Genomic DNA, 6518 nt, shown 5'->3' with positions numbered 1-6518 from the left:
AAGAGGATGAGTGTAGATGACTTTAAACAGAGTTTTTGGGTGCTGTGTTTACTGCTACCAAAGTCTTTCTCTTGCAACTCTCTTTACCTCTTCCTGAAGGAGAATAGTTTGGATAGACCCATACTAGGAAAAAAATATCTTAGGCCCATGAAAGAAGAAAAGAGCTGAGAGCTATTGTATATGTTCACAATCCCAGCATTGTGGAGCCTGAGGCAGGAAATCACATGAGGTTGAAGCTAGCTGTGGCTACATAGTAAGTTCAAGTCCAGCCAGGGATACAAAGCAAAATCCTTTCAGAAGAAGAGGAAGAGGCAGAGGAGAAAGAGGAAGAGGAAAAGAAGGAAGGAAGGAAGGAAGGGAAGAAAAGGAAGGAAGGAAAGAAAGGAAGGAAGGAAGGAAGGAAGGAAGGAAGGAAGGAAGGAAGGAAGGAAGGAAGGAAAGAGAGGTCATTTGGCTCTTGAAAAAGCCAGCCAAGAGAAAAGCCTCCTTAGAGGGAAATCGCTCTTAGAATCAGGAGTGGAAGGTGGATCAATTAATTTGTGAAGTCTCTGTACTGTCCTCCTAAATTTACAATGACCGGAAGTAGCACAAAGAAAGCATATTGTCATAGTTGTTCCTGCTGTTACCTGAGCCTAGAATCCCCTCCAGAGAGGAACCTCAATTGAGGTGTTGCCTCCCTCAGACTGACCTGTGGGCATATCTGAGAGGCATTTTCTTTAATTGCTAGTTGATATAAGTGAGTCCATCCTTCCGTGCCAGCTAGATAGGGCTTGGCATGATTGAAAACCTGAGCAAGCCACCAGGAAACAACCCAATAGGCAACACTACTGTGTGGTCTTTGACTTCCTTTCCTGACTCCCCTTGATGATGCATAGTAACCTACCTCAACCTGTGTGTCTTAACTCTTGAAACCCTGACTAGGGGAAGCAAGGGAATGAAAAAAGGGCAGAATGGAATCACACCTACAGGAAAGTTTGGGTCAGATATTATGGTGATAAATATTATGAAAACATCTATTTCATTCTAAGAGATTGGAATTTCTGCTAGGCTTAACATCCAGAATTAATATACCTTGAGGTCACTGAAGACTTGAGACTGCCATCCTACTATGTACTTAGCCTGTTTAAACTGCCTTGAAGAGAACACTCTAACACTCAACACTTGCCTTGGATTTCCCATGTAATCAATTTTGACAAACTAAGTCAGTGACTACCTGAAATCTTAAGTTATATATGTAAGGTGATTTGAATGAGAATGTCTTTTATAGGCCCATATGTTTGAACATTTGTTCCCCAATCAGTAGAACTGTTTGGTAAGGATTAGGAGGTATGGCCTTGTTGCAGGAGGTGTGCCACTGGAGGTGGGCTTTAAGGTGTCAAAGGTCATGCCAGGCCCAGCCTCTGTCTCCTGCCTGTGGACCAGGATAGAAGCTCTTATCTATTGCTCTAACACCATGCCTACCTGCCTGCTACTATGCCTCTCACCATGATGATGATAATGGATTAATCCCCTGAAACTGTAAGCAAGCCCCCAATTAAATCCCTTCCTTTAGAAGCTGCCTTGGTTATGGTGTTTCATCCGAGGAATAGAGTAGTAACTAAGGCAGTACTCTTGTGTTTCATTGGCTGAATGCAGCAAATACAGAAGTTTCTACCATAAAGGGTGAAAGCAGCCATTTATGGTTACTTGTTATTCACTCGGTTAGTTGGGATCAGTTGGAATCAGTGAAATAATCCCTTGTAAAGCTCTGTTAACAATTTCTGTCTAATATCCATTCTTACCCCATGTGACGTTTTTCTATGCTGCTCAGCAAACACAGAGCAAAAGCCCTTTGTTCAGGACAGATGCAGATGGTCCCACTATTTGCACATAGACAGATACCACCCTCACACACAACTCATGAAACAGACAGATACACATAAGGATAAACACATGAAGATACAGGAACAACCTGATTTACAAGACTGTCTTCAGAGGGGCAGAGATTCAGACGCATACAAGAGAAAGTATATGGAAAACACAGAGTGTATGCAGTAGAAAATTCAAATCTGGATTTACTCTTGGTTAAATGACTCTAGGGGGAAGTAATTTTAGTTTTTTCCTTCATACTGCATTCTTGGTAACTTGGCCTTCATCACTAATACGTTATAATCTGTGTAAGGTAATACCTCTGATAGAAGGTATCCACTACCACTGGCACCCTGGAACCTCAAGAAGTATATGAAGTATAGCACAGGAGGACGGGATGGCTAGTTTTAGAAGGAAGTCTCTGTAGGCAAATCTCAGGCTGTAAACATCCAGGAGAATGAGAAAACTATAGTTGCTAATTTCTATACACATTGATAGATCATCCATAAGCACTTGTACTTGGACCAGAGGAAAATATGTGAAACATTGCCTTTCCAAGTCGGACCTGTATGTAGAGCCTGCTTTGCCAGTTTCCTGTGGCTTCAAGACCTTAGAATTCTCAATATGGTGGTCTCTATGTTTACAGTACACACACACTGCTAGCACTCAGGGCTTCCTTTGTTCCCTACAATAACCCATGCAATGAAACAGACCCTTTTCTCCCCAAGTTACTTTTAAGTCATGCTTTGTGTTTATTTCAAAGCACAGATCAATCTGCAATAGAAATTGCTATTGGAAGTGGGCCATTGCTGTGACAGACCAGACTGAGTTGCCTTGGTGAGCTAGACAAACTGTTGAGTGCTTAGAATTTAGTGGGTCGTTCTGTGGGAACGTGGAAGATAAGAATAGTGAGGGAAGTGCAGACAATGGAGGCCTAGCTTGTGAGCTTTCAGAGAAAGGCAGGCTCTCCTGGGGTTGTTTGCATAAGAGTCTCAAATTTGTGGAAGTGAAACCTTTTGACTGTAATCATTTGAGGCCAAATCTTAGGAAGTACATCCTCAGGGTCATGCCACATAGGCTATGGTGCATCCAGACCAGGTCTTGTTTCAGGCTGGCAGCTGAATTTCTACTGCTTTTGATGGCATTAAAGCTTGGAGGACCGAAAGAGTCATGGGGCCATTAATGAAGGTGAAGCCTCAGTTGCAGTGGAGACTCCAGTAAGTGGCATGTGTGGAATGGAGACAGCCGGAGTCTATGTCTGGAACCCAGAAGGTCATAAATGAGTTCCAGACTCTGAATGCCGAGCTGCAGGAGTTAATTTAGGTTTTGCTTGAATTCAATTAGAACAATGCCCCATGTCTTCCCTCTTACAAGAAGAAAATATGCAACACTTTGCTATTTACAGGATTCCCATTGTTAAGAGACTTCAGCTTTTCAAAGAGAATTTGGACTCTGAGATTCTGAAATTGTTGAAAAAAATTTAAAGAGTATTAACTTTTAAATTGTACTGTATTAAATTACAATATGATGTTAACATGAACTCTTGAGAACAACCTATAGAGGAAAGGCTGTTTTAAAGTGAGGTGTTTATATGTCAAAGTTAACAAGGGGTGAAATATCATGTCTATGTTTATATATATATATATATATATATATATATATATATATATATATCTCCATTATCTTTGGAGGTTAGAAAGGAAGACAGTTAATTATAGAGAGGCAAAAGTTATAATCAAATGGTTGTAAGTTCAGCTACAGCTAGAGGCTCAATATATTTTATAACCACACTTCTCAACAGGTGAATTCAACAGTTATGATAGAAAGTTCGGGGTAATTTACACAACTTTTGCCAAAGTGAGTCATGATTTTGAGGCCGTGGTTTTGTACTTTTTGAATATAACTGTTTCGATGAATCTAAACATTTCTCCTTCAGACAAGTTGAAGGGACATCAAACACTGCCTTGTATGTTACAAGGAATCTGTGAGAGAAGTGTCATGTCCCATGGTTTCAAGGAGATGGAGAAGCAAACACAGGCAGGGAGACAAGACAGAGCAAGGTCATCAGTGGGGGAAGTTTTCTCCAACCTTTAAAAGCAGTGTAGAAACACTTCTGGGTCTTTTGGCTAAGATCAAAATACAAGGGTAAAAGCAAAGTAGAAATGCCAGGACGTTCTTTTAGTAGTTAACTATTAATCTTAATGACAAATGACAATAAAACAACAAAAATGTAAATACATGACCATGCTTACAGTAAGATTTCTAAGACTACTAATAAATATGAAATATAAAAAGGGGTTGGAGAGGGGAAGAGGGGAGTCAAGTGAATGAAGTAAAACACTCAGCTGGCAAATAGGCACCCTCTGCCCAAACTACAATATACCTATGCCATCTCACACACAAAGGTGACCGCCATGATTTTCCTTTTGATTTTAATAAGAGAACGTTTGTTTGATGCCATATTTGTCCTAGTAAGTGGCTTCTTTCTTGTAATATAAGGACATTGTGGGCTTCAAGAAGGGAGAGGATCCTTAGAAATACAACAACATTTGAAACAAGCTAGACCTCTGAGGCTGGGAGTATATGATACAAACGTGTATGACCATGTAAAACTGCCAGCTTTAGGAACCAGAGTTTATGATCAAGCCTCTGAGTTTTGGGTGGTGAAAATTACTCCCATGTGTACTTTCAGTCTCTGCAGCAGTTGTTGTAGAAAGTTCTACAGTCCAATACTGGACTCTCAGATCCCAATACTCTCTGGCCTTCTTTTGGGGCCCTGTGCTAAGAACATGCTTTTACCTTCTGCACTACCAGCGTTTTACTTAAAATGGTTGTTAAGTGCAACCAGGGACAATAAGCGTGGAACAAGAATGAGGCAAGAAGACCAGCATTAGTGAGGATCGATCTCCTCCTATTCTCTGCCTCTATGCCCTTCAGTCTGTAGACCCATGAACTCCACGATTCCAACTTCCATTGTTCCTGAGGTAGTCATATAGCATCTTGGCCAAATTACATGTTTAAGCACTTGGGAGCCCTCTTGATGCAAATAAAGCACTCCTAGCACCTCAGCCCCAAGCTAATACTGTGCACGCTCCTTGAAAATTCCTACCCATTCCCCAAGGTCTATATGTCCTCGTGCAACCACAATAAAAGAGAACGGCCATTTCCCAGAGTATCGTGCAGAAGAGCAGTTTCATTTTCCTTATAAAGACGAGCTGTAACAGTGAACACTATCTCAGAGAATGGCTTCGCCCACACACATCACTCTGCTAGACAAAGATCCAGCAGTCCAGCAATACAAGCCTCCTCCCTTTCAACAAAACCAGGCTCATAAAAGTGCTTGAATATTCCAAGGACAGAAGCAGAGTTGGGGCCACTAATGGTATTTTGTTCTTAATGCTTAATTGCATTTAACATTGGGCAGTCATCCTGAGATTCAGCATCCTTAACTCACTACTCATTCATTTCATTAAGAAATATGAAGATGCCATCATTTTAGATTTATTTAGTGTGTGTGTATTTGTGTATGTGTTTGTATGTGTGTGTGTGTGTATGTGTGTGTGTGTGTGTGTGTGTGTGTGTGTGTGTGTGTGTGTACACATATCATGGCTCATATGAGAAGAATAACTGGGAGAAAAAGAGAGGTCTCTGCCTCCACTTCCACGACACGGGTCCCTGGGATTGAACTGAGGTTTATCCAGGCTTGGGGGCAAATATCTTATTTGCTGAGCCATATCACTGGACCAAGAAAATGTCTTCTTTGCATATTACCCACTTAGAAAAAAATAAGCAATATTTAATTAAAATCTTTTCCACTCAGTAAAATGAAAACTCCTAACCATATAATATAAACGTAAGAATGGAAAAGAATGTGTCAAGTAGCAAAAGACTTTTCTGGTCTTATTTCTTTTTGGAAAGAAACTACTCCAAGGAAGAAAAGAACATGGAATCCAGGGCTGCTACTATTGACAAAGAAATTGCTTATTTTCTTGGAATCATGGTATTTTGTCTGGAACCATGAAATAAAATTGGGTTAAGGAGGTAGTTGATATAAATCGCTTAGCACACTAGTTAGCTGTTAGAGCTGTATAGCTGTGCAAAATTGGTTTTGAGTAGTGTGACCCTTATCATAAGGTGAGTAAAAAATGTCTAGCAGATCTTCAGGATAAGAACTCATAGATTTTGCCAACTGGACTTTGCAGGTCATAATCTGGGTTATATCACTAGCAATAGAGTCTTCAACAACAACAAGTTGGATGTCTCTTTCTAGTAGATCAATACAAGTATATTTGGAAATCCACATACAGCATTAAACCATTCTCAAGCATGGTTTGGAGTGGTTGGTGCTAATCTAGCTGATGAGAAGGACAGTAGGAGTGGAACCTCAGTTTAGCACATGCACATTGTCTCCATCAATGACTTTTACTTCTAAGGCTGCCAGGCAGCTGCTTCTTTATTCCTAGGATCAACCACTCACCCAGACCCCCGGCCCACCCTTTGGCTCTGCACCCAACTGCCTCTGTCCTGCAATCCCTTTTTGATTTCTTTACTGGTAGATCCCTGTTTCTGTGATCATGTGTCTAGCAGGCAAATGGCATATGGGTTCCTGAAGTAATGGTAGTCATCCTGTGCCTTCAGTTTCTTTGAAGCATGAGCATGGCAGTGCAACC

This window comes from Rattus rattus, chromosome 1 (genome assembly GCF_011064425.1).
Source record: "Rattus rattus isolate New Zealand chromosome 1, Rrattus_CSIRO_v1, whole genome shotgun sequence".
Lineage (NCBI taxonomy): Eukaryota > Metazoa > Chordata > Mammalia > Rodentia > Muridae > Rattus > Rattus rattus.
Note: the sequence above shows the minus strand (reverse complement) of the source record.